The sequence below is a fragment of the Xiphophorus couchianus genome, chromosome 14 (assembly GCF_001444195.1).
Source record: "Xiphophorus couchianus chromosome 14, X_couchianus-1.0, whole genome shotgun sequence".
Taxonomy (NCBI): Eukaryota; Metazoa; Chordata; class Actinopteri; order Cyprinodontiformes; family Poeciliidae; genus Xiphophorus; species Xiphophorus couchianus.
In genome coordinates, this window is record NC_040241.1 from 481,453 (window position 1) to 499,970 (window position 18,518).

The 18,518-nt window shown below is 39.5% G+C and overlaps 1 protein-coding gene and 1 long non-coding RNA gene across 2 annotated transcripts in view; one reads left to right on the plus strand and one right to left on the minus strand.

The window, feature by feature from the left end:
* afap1 (actin filament associated protein 1) overlaps positions 1-18,518 on the minus strand; it is a 129,262-nt gene that overhangs the window by 110,362 nt on the left and 382 nt on the right. The window lies entirely within an intron of this gene.
* On the plus strand, positions 8,671-9,632 carry LOC114157370 (uncharacterized). Its single transcript, XR_003598130.1, has 2 exons — positions 8,671-8,863; positions 9,111-9,632. It is a non-coding gene; the product is annotated as an uncharacterized LOC114157370 (long non-coding RNA).

The following is an 18,518-nucleotide window of genomic DNA, read 5'->3' on the forward strand; positions in this document are numbered from 1 at the left end:
AGTTATCTTTAAAATGAATCACTCAAGTGACATCAGGGCCCAACAGTAGACTTAAGTGTCAATAAAGTTAGTTTAACAGTAATAATAAATAAAGTTATCTTTAAAATGAATCACTCAAGTGACATCAAGGCCCAACAGTAGACTTAAGTGTCAATAAAATAAATCTAGTTGTGTGTGTTGTTTTTGTCTCATGCAAACTTTGCTTTAATTCTACTTTTTTCTATCTAATCATAAAAAATCATAGTCAGTCAGAGAGAGTCATTAAACAGGAAAAGCAGGTTTCCTGGAAAAAGAGGAAGTTTCCAGCCTGCAGATTTATAAAAATAGTTGAGACTATTTTAAAGCATGAAAGTTTTAAAAAATTAAATCTAAACATTTTGAGTAATTTGATAAGATTCAAAGTAAAATACTTATATTAATATTGATTTACTTGTAATAATACTTACACTTATATTTGTGAGAACACTTATAAGAAAAACAAGCAAATGTAACTTTGGTATCAAATAATTAGAATAATAGATTATTCTTGGTTTCTTTTCAGAAAACATCTGTAATAACTCACATTAAGATTATAATAAGAGTAACTAATAAGTTATGGTTATAAAATCATAAATGAATGATAGATCAGAGAAGCTGAAGAAAATAAATGTGATATAAGTTATGGTTATAAAATTATAAATGAATGCTAAATCAGAGAAGCTAAAGAAAATAAATGTGATATAAATGTGATTTTGACATTGAACTTGAAATGGTGTAAAAGGTTATAAAACTGCAATTAAACATCACTGATATGTTGGAGGTAGATGGTAGGTGAAAGGTGACAGGAAGGGAAAAAGGGGAACTAACAGGAGAGCAGAGATGATCAGCACCTTATATGGAAACAGGAGGTTGAGCAACCCTGAGACATTAGCTCAGACATCAGGAAATGTCTGTAAGACAGTGATGGATATGAGATCATCTGTCTAAGCAGACAGCAGGCGCACCAGGGGGGTGGATAAACCCTATAAAAGGTGGGTGCAAAAGAGGAACCTTTCGTTGGATCCTCCGGGCAGCTTCGAGCCAAGATCGAGATGGACAAAGAACTCTGCAGCTGAAGAAGAGCCGGGGCCACGGAGCCGGAGACTGTCCTGCACATGGAGACCAACCCGTCTGGCCCACAATCTGTGGCTTCGAATCGCACTTCTCTCATCGGCTGGGTTCTGACCCCAAAGACAAAGATGAAGACAAAGACAAGGAAGAAGAACTGGTGCCTTTTTTCCTGCCAGCACCAAGTCCTGTGTGACCTCACCATCCATGCGGAGAAGAAGTTCATCGGACCTACAGAGATCCCTGCCTTCGTCGATCAACTTCCTCCTCCTGCTGCCGCACCTTCTTCGTCGTCGTGCCAGGTCTGGGGTTCGAGGCGCCAAACTCCGTCCGTCTCGCTCTAAGGTTCCTTTTTTAGTACTCAGTATCAGCAGTAGGGAAAGATAGACTAGATGACTGATTTTACTTATTTGATTATTTCTGCTACTGAATTAAGCTGTACTGACCCTTGCAAAAATGCCTTACTAATAAAATATTTAGCATAAAGAAAATCTAAAGATGTTGTGGACATTCAGTTAATGAGTCACCTTAAAGTTCTTTGATGGTTGTAAAATAGCTGTGATGTTTGATTCTGGAGAGGAAGAGGTGGAAAATGTTTTTAGGTTGCTGGTAGCCCATATTTAAAACCTCATCCTTGGGACTCGCCCGAGTCACTAAAACCTACCTGGTTCAATAACAAATGCAAGTTGCAAAATAGAGAACGAGCGACCGTTAACAGGTGTGCTCTGTGAAACTAGTTGGCTGTAGGCTGCTCAGTCTGGCTAATTCACAGGGGGAAGAAGGGTGGGACACCTGGATGTAGGCCGTCAGATAACCAGGCGAATCGTTTCTCGAAACCAGCTTAAACAGAGTTTACTTCAGTTCTGGACAGGGTAAATCCCAGCAGATTTAGGAAACTCAACGGACCCGTTAGACGGAGAGCTGGTAGCACATCTCCCCTCTCAGAAGAGGAAGTACGAGAGTGAGAGAGTAGAGACAGAAAGGAGGGGGGGGGGGTGTTGCGCAACAACATAGGTTAACCCTTACATGTGAGTTAATCTGATTTGACTTGATGGAAAAGTCAAAAGAAATCAGCCAAGGAAGAGAATGGTGCACAAGTCTGGTACATCCTTGGGAACAAGGATGTACCAGAAAGCTTGAAGGTGCCTTATCAATCTATTCAAACAATTACACAAGTATAGACACGATGCAGAATAACACATCATCATAGAGAGGAGTTCTGTGTTCCAGAGATCAGAGTCTGAAATGTTGTAAGATGACCCCAGAACAAAAGTCAAAGATTTTGTGAAGATCTTTGACTTCACAAAGAAGTCAAAGATCTTCTTTCTGAAAGCGAATCTTCACTTTCTAGATTCAGCAGTGAAGATGCTGCTGAATCTAGAAAGACAGTCATTATCCACAGGGAAAAATGTTGCGTACCTAAATGGGCTGAAAGGCTACTAAGCAAAGATGAAATTATTATGCCACGTACACAAAGAAACATAAACAAAGCATTTTGCAGATACACACAATCACATGCATAAATACATGTGATTGGCCACAAGGTTGCAATGCTAATCAAAACAAAATTCTGCCAAGATTTTTTGGCTTTACAAATGGTGAATAAACCTAAGTACAACCAAAGTCATTACAAAGTGACTTAAGAGAGCAAAGTTGATATTTTGGCATGGCCATCAAAAGGTCCTGATCTCAATTGTGAGCGAGGACAACCTTCCAGCAGGACACCCATATCTGCAGCAATCCACCAGTCAGGCCTATATGCAGAACCGGCTCTAGAGGAATTTCGTGGGGGTGGGCAATGTCTTATTTACAACCGTTACAACCGCTACAACAATGTAACGGCTGAAAAAAGTGTGGGGGAAAATGTGCTGTAAGGGGGCACAGATACACCAAGAAAGGGCTCCTACTGTATCAAATCGAGATGCATAATAGCCGCCCGGCCTGCTTGTATTATAGAGTGGCCAGATGAAAGCTGCACGTGGCAACGGGGATGTCTTGCAGCAGCAGGAACTGCCAGACCAATCAGGACAGAGGAAAGGATGAATGCAGCAATGTACACAGACATCCAGGATGAAGGTGTGATCTAGAATGAGCACTTGATCTCAGACTGACTGGGGTAGTGGTTAAATTTTCAGCAAGACAATAAAACCAAAGCACATGGCTAAGGTCTCAGGTGTAACTTCAGAACCACTCTGAGTGTCCTGGTATGGCAAAGTTAGAGTTCTGACTCCAACTGATCTGACTGGACATCTCTGGAGAAAAATGACTTAATTGATGTCTAACATTCAACCTGATGGAGCTGAACAGTTGCGTACTATTAGACATTACTGTTCAGCTGAAGTCTTTACCTCACCATTAAATCTAGGAAAGTCTTTCATGGGGTGTGAAAACATAAAATATTTGAATTGACAAAGGGTGTATTTATATCATCCAAGAGCATAGATTTTCAGTCTGAAAGCACGATTTAATGTCTTTTGTTCTCAAAACATTTAATACTTTTGCTTCCATTTTTATTTTGGAAGCAGGACTTCATATATTTCTTCTCAAAACTTGTAATGATTGTACTCAAAACTTCTCACGCTCGGACTTAGTCTCTGCTCGGAGCAAATCTTCTCTTGCAAAGCTCTCTGCTCGTGTTCTGCCCTTTACTTTATTGTAAAACAAATTAACCTGTAACCTGTAAAATAGGTTCTTAGGATTGATTTTGTGTCAGTGTATGAAGTCTTTTATTTTGTAGGTCATGTTAGGAGTGGGACAGGAAGTCAGCCATTTCCTTTAGTTTTTTTAATTGGTCTCACATAAGGAGGTGGGTCTATCGCAGTCAGTTTATGCCATTGACATCACCGTTTATAAGTTTTCATTTAATAGTCAATAGTAAATTTTATTTAATATCTTATTTGTTAAGAATGTGTTCTTTGTTTTAACTTTTTTCTAGTGATAATAAATGTAGGTATGTTATTTATGTGTTACAGTTTACTCCATGTCACACGAGTACTTGGGTCACCAAATAAAGTGAAGTAAAGAAGCTGCATCCTGACTCAAGTATTCATTCTATTGGAGTTAGGCTTACTGCTAAATTGTGCTAGTAAACACACAAGGAGAGCAGAATAGCTTGCTTGGTGGAATTTTTCTGCCATAATCCAAAAGTACACATTTTCAGTCTGAAAAAAGGATTTCATGTCTTTTGTTCTCAAAACGTTTAATAATTTTGCTTACATTTTTATTTTGAAAGCAGGACTTCATGTCTTTCTTCTCCAAATTTATAAAGCTTGTATTCAAAACTTCCCCGCGGGCTCAGACTTAATCTCTGCTCGGACTGTCTGCTCCCTTGGAACTGCCTTTTGGTACAGTCGCCTGGCAACCTCTCAGCCAATAAAATGAAAGTGTTTTACTGGGTGCGTTTGTTTCCTTCTAGCGGGTGTGCCTGTGTGGCTACTATCTATTGTAGCAACCTGCGCCACTGGATGTAGGGAGAAACAATGACATCAGCTTTCTGCTCCATAGTACACTAAACATCCACCAGGTGTGTGCTACTGATACATCTACTGTTCTTAGGCAGGATCTTGTTCACCCAACCAAGACAACATACTGTAGTCACGTGACATAAAATGACATCATGATGAATTCTGTCAGTGCTGGCTGCTAGCTGAACAGTGTCGCCGTGGCCGAATGGCGAATTTCAATCCATCGCCGTACGTATACGGTCGTCTCTAACTCATACATGCATCATTGGATTTGCACCAAACGTTTTATAATTGACTTTTGTGAACCTCTAAAGAGCCCAATAGCATTAAATTGTAATTTGACTCCACTGGGCCCTCTACGTTATTCCATCAGCTATATCTCCTTGCTCCAGCAGCTGATCTGCACCAGATTTTTTGTGTGTCATCAGGGATTTCTGCCGAACCATCAATGCATATCGCCCAGCGGACAGGTGCGGGAACTGCGCAAGAACACTACGGTGGCGAGCGGACGGCGTTGCTGGAGTTCCCGCGATCGCCATGAAGCCGGAACGGTGCTGAGCTGCGAGGGCTATTTAAGATTTCTTGTGTCTTATTTTCTTTTGTGTATCCACCAGTCACAGTCCAATCTAGACCGTATTGATTTATTTCAAAAAGACTCTTCTGAAAGACTCATTTCAGCAGAGGATTAAGGATTAAGAATCCAGACTTTTTTTCTCAGAATTCTGACTTTAATCTTCTGAGATCAAATGTCAGAATTCTGAGATTAAAATCATTGCAGAGTGGCGGCGTAACAATTGCTCCACACTTTTTTTTTTATTTACTAGCAATATGCTCTATTAAGTAGTTTGCCCACCTCTATTACGTAGAAGTAGAAGAAAAAGAGGAACCAATCAAATTCCCTAGATGACAGCATCACACCTAGCAATGGGGTCAACCACGCCTTCTCACTGTGATTGGAATTTCTGTTGTTCTCAGGAGCTGATTGAATCACTCCTGAGCTAAGACTCCTGGGCAGGAATTTTTAAGATGAGATGGGAGCTATAGGAGAGGACTCTTGAGAATCTTTGTGAATATGGGCACAGGTCTCAACAAAAACGTTCTGAAATATGAACAGGCTTGTTGGAAAGCTGGGCCTGGACTCTGCTATAGGAAGCCAGCAAATTGACCTCCCACAGTTGATCAGAAAAAAGGAAATCTAGAGGAGAGCTGGTCCTCCCTCTGTTGTTACTGGGCTACGAGGTCAGCAAAGTGGACAAATTCCCCCCTGATAAAGGCCATCTGTGTACAGAAAGGGTTGGGTGTGGAATACAAACACACAGCTGTGTGTTGGAGAGTCTATGTAAGCCTGTTTGGATTTCATATGATACATCTTCCCTTTCCCGGCAGAAAAACTGCAGCCAAAGTACCTTTCTGCATCCTTAAAGATGACTACCCACTACACACATACACACACGCCCGCACACCCCCACACGCGCACACACACCCTTCTCTGACAAGCAAAACAGGGCCTTAACCTTCTGTGGGTTGGACTCTCCATGAGAACATGTGAGTTTTCCTTTCACTGGTGTTGAGAAGCTCTGCAGTGTTGGAGGAATTGTTCTTCACAGAGGAAATCTTCAAACATGTTCCTGGCGTTAACAGTAATGCCTTTCAAATCTGCCAAAATTAGAATTATGGGATTGAGGAGCGACTCTTCGTTGTTTCTGTTTACGCTTGAAGAGAGCAAAGGTCAACTGAGTTGAAGCCAGCTCAAACACAGACAGCTTGTTAAAACTGAGAGGAACATAAGTGTTTTCTGTTAGGAAGAACTAAAAGCTCTTTTTCAGTCCTTGTTAAAAGAATAAATTACTGTTAAGGAAAAATGATTATTTTTAGTGCTTAATACAGTTAATCTACGACATGTGTAACAGGTATATTCAATACTCTTATTTGGAACAGGTTTCGTCTGAGATGCGGGAAGGAGCTGAATAGCAGGCATTCAGACAAGCAGGGGCCTCCCCCACACACAGAGCAATAAAAGTAGCATTCCGATGGGGCAGAGGTAAGAGAGTTTGGGGGAAGAGACTTCAGAGGTATCTGCGAAATCTCATTTCAGGACTTTTGGCGCCAGGGATCCCCGTACCAGAGAGGGAGTAGCACTAAGTGGTCCGCCCTTTTACTTAGACAAAAACCAGACATCTTTGCCGTAAATGAGGGGAGTTCCAAGTTTCTCTGAGTGCCTAAAGGGGTTTCCAGTTGGTCAACAGGAGGAACGCCTTGACTGCATATATTAAATTGAAGAAACACCCACTCAGTATAAAATTTCGGGTCAGCGCTAAAAATCCAGAGAGAGCGCCCACTATTTTTTGCCTTTTTTTGTTTGTCTTTGTTTCGTGTTTGTCTGTCTTCCCCTTGTCTGTCTTTATTTTTATTTGAGAAAAATGCATATCTCTGTACCTCTGCAGCTTTGTTAATTGATTCATGCGTTGCTTTGTATGGGATTAAACTCTGTGATCTGTGACGTCAACACGCTTTGTTGTTGTTTCGTTTTAGCAGCACGCCGCCACTCGTCGAGGATCCCGGGAAAATTAAAGAGGAAAGAGCCAAACGTTTTGTCCAAAGTTAGCATTAAATTATCCTCTTTTTTAACATTACCTAGCATACTTAGAACAAGAAATTTTTTTTTTGATTGTTTGAATAAATTCTGGTTGATTGTGAAGTTGAACAGTGACTGTTGTCTTTGTGGTTTCACTTTTACACATGACATTAACCGACCTGGGGAGACAAGATAACAACGAGCAATAGTAGAAAAAATCTTGTTCTCAACAATATCCGCACACATCCCCTTAAACCAGTTTTTCTCAAATTGTGGTCCCCCGACCACAGGTGGTCCGGTGAAAAGTTCCTGAGGGTGAGTTTCATAACTTTTGTTTTTGAACACTGTGATACATAGCATGATACATGCTTCCAGTTCTAGGTCTGCGGCTGTGCTGAATGCGATATGATGGTGACGAGGCAGTGAACAGAGCTGCTCCACTAACTTCACACTGTAACAAATGGCTGTAAAAACTACAGCATGAAAATACAGTAAGATGGCTGGGTTTTGAAAATACAGCTTTTTATTGTGATCTGAAATGTGTATGGAAAGGACATGGACAAGGACAATTTTCGGCTGTACTGTAAATAGTGATGGGATTTTCGGCTCCTTTTCGAGATGCGGCTCTAATGGCTCTTTTTACTGTGGAGAGCCAACTCTTTCGGCTCCCAAACGGCTCCCCATATATATTTTTGACATTATTAATTAATTAATAGCTTAAACCTAATTTTATAATATTTTGTTTCATTATTGACATTGTTAAGCACTTATGATGAGTAAAAATGCCACATAACAATGCTTTATAAATAAACCTTTTATTATAACCAATTAAATTGTCACAAAATAGCACCACTTCCACAAAAATAACTTAGAATAAATTAAGCAGTTAAATATAAATACAAACACCCACCACAATACGAAAAAGTATCAAAGCAGCTTCATAACAGAAAAGGTGCCACAATACAAATATCAAATAATATTCAGTGTTATGTGTGATTGGTCAGATGTGTGGAGCACACGCTTGACATGAGGGCAGTGGACCGACCGAGGGAAAAAAACTCTCAGCTCTAGCACTGGCAGAAGAACAAAACACGCAAGGAGAGGGAGAAGGGGGAGGAGAGACAGCGAGGCACCGCAGGACAAAAAAAAAACAATGTGGGGAAAAACTATCGGCTCTGGCACTTGCAGAGCACAAGCACAACGACAGGGAGGCGGAGAGACAGCGATATACTGTAAAAAAAAACCCGGCTCCCAAATAGGATCCTAAAACGGCTCCCATTGTGGAGCCGGTTCCAATCGTTCACTTCAAAGAGCCGGCTCTTAGAGCCGGATCGTTAGCGACCGACACATCACTAACTGTAAATTTTTAATGTACAGTTGCATTGTGGGATATTTTCCAGCTGGAGGCGAACGTTCACAGGCTAGAGGGCGGGCCAACAACGACTTTCAAAGGGTAAGTACTTTTTAAAAAACATTGTACTGCAGTATTGTGTTTGTGTACGAAAATATATTTTATGTAGTTATATTGAGCTACTCTGGCTTGTTTGCTAAAGCTAATGTAGCGTAGCTGATTCTGCATTGTGTCTTGTAGAAGAGTGACCACAGCCAGACCACAGCTGATTGGAAATCACTTTTAATGATCCTGCATTCAAATGGCAGAAAATAGTAATCAAGAACAGGCTTTTCTTTTCACAGTGTTCCACAGCGCCTTCTCCCACGGAATCCGAACAGAAAGAGCGTGTGACTTGTGTAAAGTAACACATTTACCTTGCAAAATAAAAACAATTGCAACACTAATTAATAACTAAGCCCAAACATGGACATAATAATCTTAAACAGTACATGAGTAAGAAAAGAAATAATTAAACAGAATAATTAAACCAAATAATCCCACCAAAAAATAATAATGAAACATCACATACCTGCATTCAAATAGCAGAAAATAGTAATCAAGAACAGGCTTTTCTTTTCACAGTGTTCCACAGCGCCTGTTTAATCATGAACAATACTATTTTCAGCACATAGATGAAGCAATGTTTCATGTACCAGAAGAGCAGCTAGATAACTGCTAACTGCAGGTTAAGTGCTTCAACACCCATTGTTTTACAAAAACAGTAATAAAACTAACACTGATTACACTTAAAATACACTTATTAAACACAGAAAGCAAAACTTCATACCTTCTCCCACGAAATCCGAACAGAAAGAGCGCGACGGAGAGCGTGGGAAAACCTTTCACAGATTATAATGGTATGACCCGATAACTTTTCTTTTTAAATTTCGAACTGATTCTTTAAACAACAATCTATGAACTCAATATGTTAAACATTAAAGGTAATAATTCACAGTTTTATTCACAACATATTAAATTTGAATAAAGATAATAATTTTGGGACAGGAAGTTACCCACTGTTTTGAAATGGATTGGTCGTCTTTTCAAAATAAAAGCTGTCGGTGCTCATATAATTTCCTACCGGAATAGCTTCTCACTTTACAATCTAGTGTAATAACATCACACTGCTACACTAACTTCGGTTATTTCTCAGCTAACACTGTGCAACACAAGTGCATTTTAGTTCAGTTCACTTTGAATATGCAGATGGCTATATATAGAGAGATGGCTATATTCTGGTCTTTTTGTTGTTTGAGGGTAGGATGTCTCAACTGTTTTTTTTTAAATATATTTTCTCTCGCACATAGGACTGTCAACGTTAACGCGTTAGCGGACGCGATTAACCTGAACATTTCAATGTGTTAATATTACATAACGCAGATCAATCAAACCTTCTAGTTTGACATCAGCGCCTCTCTCCGGAGTGTTATCTAGTTCACAGCAACATGTTACACACAGGGAGCTACGAACAGCGAAATACTTTTTCCGCGACAGCTGACAGCAACAAGAGTTGAACAGTTTCAACTTTCTTGTGTTGGGTCTTTAGCCAACGTTGTGCACATCTAGTTTACTAGCCCTCAATTTCATGTGCACAAATTACACCGGTCTTCACTGGCTGGATGAGGACAATATAGTGCCGTCTCATCACAGGATATGATTGTAGAGGAACATTTCTAAACCAACGTTAAAACAAACTGACTTTCTATAAACCTTTCTGAATGTAAAAACCTGGAAAACTAAGAATCTTCAGACATGGTTGGTTTAAGACAACAAAACATTTTGGAGGACAGGAAGACAGTGACGAAGGAAGATCAAGGAGAGTGTTTGTCCACTAAATCTGTCCTTTTCAGACAGACAACAGCCTGTCTGTCTTAAACTGACATAAATGCAGTTTAATGTGCTGTTTATCTCATGTATTAAAACATGTTTTTCTTTCCTTATCTTCTAGCAACCCTTTGATGATTTCTGGAGAAGTTCAGGACTGAGGCCAACTCATCCATGTTGGCTGTTCACCAAGTCTTAAACTTGCCCAAATGTTTAAGATGTACTCTTGGGGTTCCAATAAAGTGTTGAAAAATATGCAGCGTCAATATTTGACATTGCTGGATCCCTTCCTTCCTTCAAAGGAAGAAAACTTTTAAAAGCTAGCAAAGTATGCAGTTTCATGAACTACTGTAAAATGACACCTTTTTGTAATTCTACTACAGGATTACTATAATTTTATTATGCATGTGTGTGTATACACATGCATACACACCCCCACACGCCTGCATATACATACAGACGCAAGATTAAGGAAATGACCTTATAGGGGTCCGCCCTCTTTAGGCCCTAGCTTAGATAGAGGCCTAGAAAAGGAACTGGAAACTGTTCAGGGCCATTTTCTTTGTTTCCCACAAGGAAGTATGGCAATGGACCAGTGCTGTAACAGTAAACTATTTCTCTGTTCTTCCAAAACAATATTACCACTTATTTGGCTTTAATAAATTGGACTGATCATTTTACCTCAGTTTTCGTGGTCATTTGAGACGATCCCCTCCCAAGAAAAGAGTCCAGGCTGTGTACCATGGCTGTTCAGAATTCAACTCTCACCATCAGTTTCCTTGGTCCGTGCCTCTCTCCCCTTAACTTCTCCCCTTCCTCTCTCTCTCCCTCTTTTGTTGGATTACTGTAAAATAATGGCAACTACTGCCGCAATGCGTCATGATGTGCTTTTCATACATCCAACTGATCAGCATCAACCATGTTGAAGCTTTTAACTGGCAGCTTTATGCTCTTAGAAAAATACTGTTTGACAACATCTGGAAGTGAAGTTCAAGCTGCATTCTGAGGATCTGAGAAAGGCTATTTCTGCCACTGTCTGCCTGTTGGTTCATCTCGCAAATATGGGGGGAGTGTGGCTCTGCTGAATTTAACTAATCAAACAGGATCCGTTCATAATAAGTTTAATGATGTTCCAAAAGCATAATTGTGATCAATGTAATAATTTGACTCCTATGTGCAGCTATCCCGATCATCAGCACTCGCTTCAAATGTTATCCGCCCATTGAAAGGCCATTATTAATGGTTAAAAAATAAATAAATCAGACCAAATTTGTGCAATTTTTTGGACCACTTCTGCTCCGCTGTGGGATAAGGTTCTGCTTCTTGTTCTTTTAATTCTGCATAACAGACTTAGTATAAGCGGGTTTTTTGTCAATATTTGCCGTGAATATATCCAATAAAGCCTGCAAGTTGTTGTGACGTATTTTCACTTACGTTGCGACTAGTTGACTCAACATTTGTCATGTTGTAGTCAACTTTAAAAAAGTTCAACTAAGTGGTCCTTGGCCTGAAAAGTTTTGAGAAACACTGGCCTAAACCCACCTATGCAAGTGTTTATCTGAATCTGCCTATTAAACAAACAGAAAATAATCACCTGCATTTGCTTTGGTGTCATTGAGACATTTAACCAGTGCACACTGCGATCACCACCATAGTAGTCCAAACCCTAGTCATGATAAAGATATTTCCTCTGTAGATCCCAGAGTTACTGGGTGTGTTCCAGTGTTAATATGAAACACAGCAATAAATCAAGTAGCAGCAATATCACTGAGTAATCTGTGTGAGTATTGTGCCTATTTTCCATGAGGAACTAACACAATCCAGTGATATTGGATTAGCAGAGAATAGGAAATCCCCGTGTTACACCAACATGCTCCACAACAAGGATGTATAAAAAAATGTGGATTTTGCTTTCTGATCTCTGTTCTTTGGAAAAGAGGCAGCTAAGATGAGTTATTTTTCATCTGGTTCTGTTTGAGTCTGAAATGATGTATCATTTCTGAGTAAAGTCTTGCAAATATTCATGAAATGTCCAGATGCTTCACATTACCCTTTGTTAAATAAATACTCACATGCCAGAGTTTCATACTTTTGCAAGAGCCCAGAAAACACTTGGCAATAAAAGTGGACTCGCTGAGACGCAGGTAAATCAGCGTCAGTCAGCCATCACATGGCTGGGGCAGCCGAGGAAATGGGGTCACGCCAAGGAAGCTAACACCACAGTCTCACTTTACACTGTGGAAAGCGTACAGGGAATGATGATGTCAAGCTGCTGCAAACCTCAGGTGGCAGAGCGTCAAAGTTGCCAGCTTTATGTCCAAATCTGGAAGTCCCATCATCGTCCTTTCTAAAGTCAATGAAAAAAAAATATGGAAGTGTATGTGACTGCTCAGGACAAGGACATTAAACCTGTCTTTATAATAACAAGTCAAAACCTGAACATCTGGATACCGTAAGTGGAATAAAGTTGAAGTTTCTGCCTTGTGTCTAAGGCAATGTTTATATTACTGTGAAAAGTCCCAAGTTTAGACAGAACCGCCACACCTTGAGTCAGCTGTAGTTGTCATGCCAGGCCACTAGAAGGTGTTGTGACTTTAGTATGTCATTGAATACGCAAATGCTTTTGATGCTTAGCTTCCACCTCATTGTAAACAGTAACCGGTCTCTGTCTCTCATGAATGAATTACTCATTTTACATCAATTATCAGAAATTATGTTAAGTTGAACAGACCAAAGTGTCATGAACACAATAAAACCACATGCGATTTAAAAAGATAAAATGTTTATTTTGCTTTCATTTTGTGTACACAAAAGCTTTTAAAAATAAATATTTGTCACAGAATACTATAAATGCAGTTTTGCTGTTTTTGTCATTTATCTTTGATTAAGACTGCTACCACTTTGTCCTACAACACAGGTTAGTGTTTTGCAGAGACCACATTCAAAGTAGTGCTACTGTTCACCTCCATCTTCTTCACAACTTGGGGTAGCTGCTCAGAAGAGCACGGCTCTTCCTGTTAGTATTTTTCATCACTCTAGACGGAATGTTGGTTGAAAAAACTCTCACAAAAAAACAAATACTTAGACTTGGTTTCATCACCCTGGTTTTGTATTGTTGTATAAGTATTGTTGGTTCCTAAAACTACAACTTAAGTCCTTGATTCATGACTCCATTGTCTTGACATCAACTTGCCACATTTGCTTTGTTTTAATTTACCTGTTGAATTCAATTAATTAAAAAAAATACTTCATTATCCCAAAGGGGAATTTAATGTTGTAACTTATGTTTCGCTAAAAATGTGTTGTAGATGCTCATGGCTGCTGACAGGGATACCTGCAGCAATACAGATTGCTGCAGCTCTGCAGAAACCTCTGACTGATGATACTCTGATGTTTTTTAACAGCCTGATAAAGAGGATGCTCATTGTTGTCCATAATGTTGTTTATTTCATGAAGCACAGTAATCACCAGAGGGTCCAGAGCATCCGGCTTGTTTGCCAATGTTTGCCCATTATGATCAATGGAAGAGAAGGTTTGAACTTCCTCCCTCTCGCCCCTCATTTTTGTTTCTGTTTCAGGTCCATGGCACCTCTTTTTTGTGGGTGGAGTTGAGGTTTTATTTGAGTTTGTATGATGTTAATCAGCTACCCCAAGTTGTAAAACATTTTGATATTGCTATTATTTTAAGTATAAAGAGATTAAGAATTTGCCAACACTAAAAAAAATTTTTACCAAGAATATTTTGTCTCATTTCTAGTCCAAAGTATAAAGAGATTGTTTGGACTAGAAATGAGACAAAATATTCTTGGCAATTTTTTTTTAGTGTTGGCAAATTCTTATACTACTTTATCACTTCATCACTACTAGAAATGTGATTTAGTGTTTAAGTTCACAGTTACTCCTAACCCCTTTGACTGACTGAAATTGCATTTACTGTCTAAAAGTAGAATAAATGTGAACTAGCTTACCAAATGACTCAAAGAGAAGAGTTAATGCTTCATTCGTGGTCAGTAGAGCCCTGTTTCTCATACGGTCTGCCATCTTTGTATGTATGTAAAATGCCTAAGTCAAAAAGATTACTTAGGCAGACAGTGATTTTGGACTCTAACAAGAGTCCAAACTCTTGTTAGAGTGGCTGGGGACATTGGTAATAAGGCAGGATGATGCAGCAGTGGTAGGAGAGTAAAGTTAGGCAGATATCTCAATTTGACCAAAAAATGTCTTAGATCAGGGGTGTTAAACTCCAGTCCTCAAGGGCCGCTGTCCTGCAGTTTTTTAGATGTGCCACAGGTACAAAACACTGGAATGAAATGGCTTCAAGTTAATTTCCTCCACCTTGTGTAGATCAGTTCTCCAGAAACCCTGTTATAACGATAGGGCTATTCATTTAGTCAGGGCTTAGTCAGGGTACTAGCCGGCACGCGGAGGACGACACTAGCTCTCTTAAAATGAGTCCACAACTATCGCTATTGCTTCTACATCATTATCCGTGTTTGTTTATTCTAAATTCATGTATGGTATGTTGGGGGTTTTCCAAGATTTTCTTTCTGGAATTAGGATGTTCGTGAGTGGAATCGGTACATGTGTGATGTGTTTATTCGTTTGTTCATTGTTATATTTTTTATCATGGAAAGCACTTTGAATGACCTTGTTGCTGAAATGTGTTGTCCAAATACATTTACATATATTCCCTAGTGATTAAATGTGAACTGTAATAAATAAATAAATCTCTTTTTCTTTTTTACATTTTATTCAAGAATCCCAAATATGGAAATTTAAGAGGGAACCACTATCAGCTTCCCTGCTGGATGCTTCAGTGTTAAAGGGCAACATTTTAACACAAATAAAGCTGTGTTGTGGTTAGAAGGTGCAGGGTCAGAGGTCAGCCCTCTGTCTGCTGTGTGGAGGCTCTCTCAGTCCAGGTGATTTAATCCCTTCTGGTACAAGTCAATGCCAAGAGAATGAGCCCATGGGTGCGAGCGACCATCCATGTGGGGGAGTTTATTAGGAGGCAGTATGGGAATCTGACATAGACAGTTTCTAGACTGAGGTTTGTAGGTGGACCAGAGTTCACTTTATTGTTCCGCATCAGAGTTTGATTATACATTCACACCTCCTCAAACAAATCCGTTAAAAGCAGACTTTCTAGGAAAATGAAGTAGAGTTTGATTAAAGTTTACGAAATTTCAACTAAGACTAGAGAACAACAGACTGAGATATTCTGCTAATCTGAACCTTGACACCCACAATGCTAATGCAGTCTTCTCCTCTCAAAGCCATGTTCTGTAATTCATGCTCCCCACAATTTTACAGTAAAATCCTTAATCTTCAACAACCATTCTGAAAATCCAACTTCAATACAGAACATATGATTCATTTAAAGGAGCAGAGATAATATTCAGGATGTAATTTTAGATCAAAACTCCGGAGCATGTTTAAACATGAAAGACCAAATAAGATAAAAAGTTAAGACCCTGTCGTCAACACCCACCCTGCAGCTCCCATCTTATTCTGTGCAAAAGTTCACAGGATGTTTACAGTTGGTCTACCTGCCATTGTCTATTGTTCAATAGCTGGAGACAGCTTGTGGAGAAACTGTGCTGGCCTTTTACACAAATTAAATACCAAAACACACACACACACACACCCGCCCACACACGTTACACACACGCAAACTAATATAGAAAAGGTTGAAGGGAAAAGGAGCAAACACTTGCACATCTTTGAAAAAGTCTGGGAATTCAAGTTGACCACAGTAGCCAGGTCAGCTGACGTAAGAAGAATCTGGCCACAAAAAAAACGTGATCTCTCATGGGCCTTGTGAAGTTTGAAATGTGTCAGAGTTCACAAAAAGCATCAAACATGTGTCTGTCAATGTTGTAGAGAAGAACACTAATCAGCAGTCCCATTAGTAGCTGACCAAATGTTTAGGTTGCTGAAAAAACTTGGGGTTATTTGTGTCTATTTACAGTGTTCACATGGAGAATCCAATACAAAATAACAGTGAAAAACTATTGAGAAAACAGTTTCACTTTATATATTTATTTGAAATGTCCAGAATCTGTTAGAATTCATAGAGTTTTCAGAAAAATAACTTTGTCAAAATTTGTCAGGTTCCAAAGAGTATTTTGACTGGAAGAGTTGCAGAGCTTCAAAGCTCAGATGTGATCATGTGTGCTCCACAAATTAGAAAGTCATAAAAAGTGTTGCTTGCAGTTTGCTTTATGCTTTGATCAGAGGAGACCTACATTTAACTATAGAGAATGGAACAAATACAGAAACATGGTAGTAACAGCATCATGCTGTACATATGCAAGAACAAGAGCAGGGAAGCTGATCAGAGGTGTAGAGAAGATGGATGAATCAGCTAAATCCAGTATAATCCTGGATAGGCCAAATCCTTTTAGCACAACTTCAACACAATAGTCTTTTCCAGAGTCCAATCAGATTGTTTTTTTTGTAGCAGAAAAAGAAAAAACAGGTCCACATCAGAGTTTGATTACACATTCACAGCTCCCCAAACCAAGCAGACTTTCTAGGTAAATGAAGTAGTTTGATTAAAGTTGACTAAACCAGGGCTGGTGGGACTCAGCTAACCTGAGCCATGACAGAATTCATGACAATGCTAGACAATGCTAATGCAGTCTTCTCCTCCCAAAGCCATGTTCATGTTTACTCATGCTCCCCACAGTTTTACACTAAAATCCTCAATCTTCAACAAGCATTCTGAAAGTCCAGCTTCAATACAATTGGATTTAAGTTGGATTGAAGAGAAGACACTTGGGGTGGGCCAAGCTTTGCCATCCATCTCTGTTGTTTGTGTATGTCACTTGTGCATCAGATTTATGGGATATCAATTTTCCAACTCTGGACTTTTGTATTTTAAAAAATTAACTCCATTGCAATTTTTAAGGCATTGAAATGTATGTAATTGATTAATCATAATGAGCTTTACTAATGAGATGACTTCTCTTTTTTTTTTTTTCTCCGAAGAGTTTTTGTGGCGCTAGTGGCTCGTATTTTTTTGTACAGTAGGCAGACGGGAAGGAGGGTGAGGAGAGGGAGAAGACATGCGGTAAAGGTCGTCGGGAGTCGAACCCGCGACGAGGACTAAGGCCTCCAAACGTGGGGCGTGCTAACCCCCTGCGCCACCACAGCACGCCCCATGAGATGACTTCTCAAGGCAATTTCTTACACTGGATTTTTATTTAGGAGTAGCAGCGTAATGATTGCTTAATCCATATGCACACTTCACTTTTTTGATATTTGTTTGCACAACTTCTTAAACACCATTTTCTTCCTCGTCACATTTTTTCCTTACTTTATGTTGGTCAGTCACATAAAATCCTAATAATACATTAAAGTTTGCAGCTCAAATGGGACAAAAATTTGGAAAAGTTGAAAGGACATGAAAACTCACAGCCAAATTTCTCCATGCATGTTCATGTTTATGTCTCATGTATTTATTTCACAAGTCTTTTGGCAACATGTCTTTCAAAAAATTTGTAAATACATTTAAATTAGCCAACAAGTAATATCTCATGATTTCTGCAGGTCTAATTAAACTCTATTTTCCAAGCCAGCAGATGTTCTCATTAATTTCAGCCAGATTAATATTGATGCCAGGTTTTGTCTGAAGGTTGTGCTTCAGTGTTTGATGAATTGGATTTATCCCACAGGCCTGAGCTGCATTAACTGTGGAGTAGGTGAGACGGAAGGAACATCTGCTTATGCCTGTGGTTCCTCCTGATGATACAGACATTGTGAAAAATAATATTCAACTAAAATTACAATAAGTCTAATTAAAGCTACAATAAAACCAAATCATGCAAATTATGGGTATAACAAGCCCTGCTTTTAACTACTCAGTAATGACTTCTGGCCTGTGACAGACAGAAAGGAGAATGGGGTCCCAGCTGGTCTCTTCTCCTCCCCCATTCTGCGCCCTCCTTCTGGATTGGTGATGCTGGAACCACCCTGCCTCCTCCTCCTCTTCCTCATCCCATCCTGTCCTCTTAGCCACATGGCTCTTTGTATACACTCCCATTCACCTCACTGTGTTCAACACACACTTTGCTTGTCTGGTAACATGCATTTATGAGCAGCGTTCATTATTTCTTGTCAAATAAGCCACTACAATAGTTAAAATTATTATAAGCTCAACTTAAGAAAAACA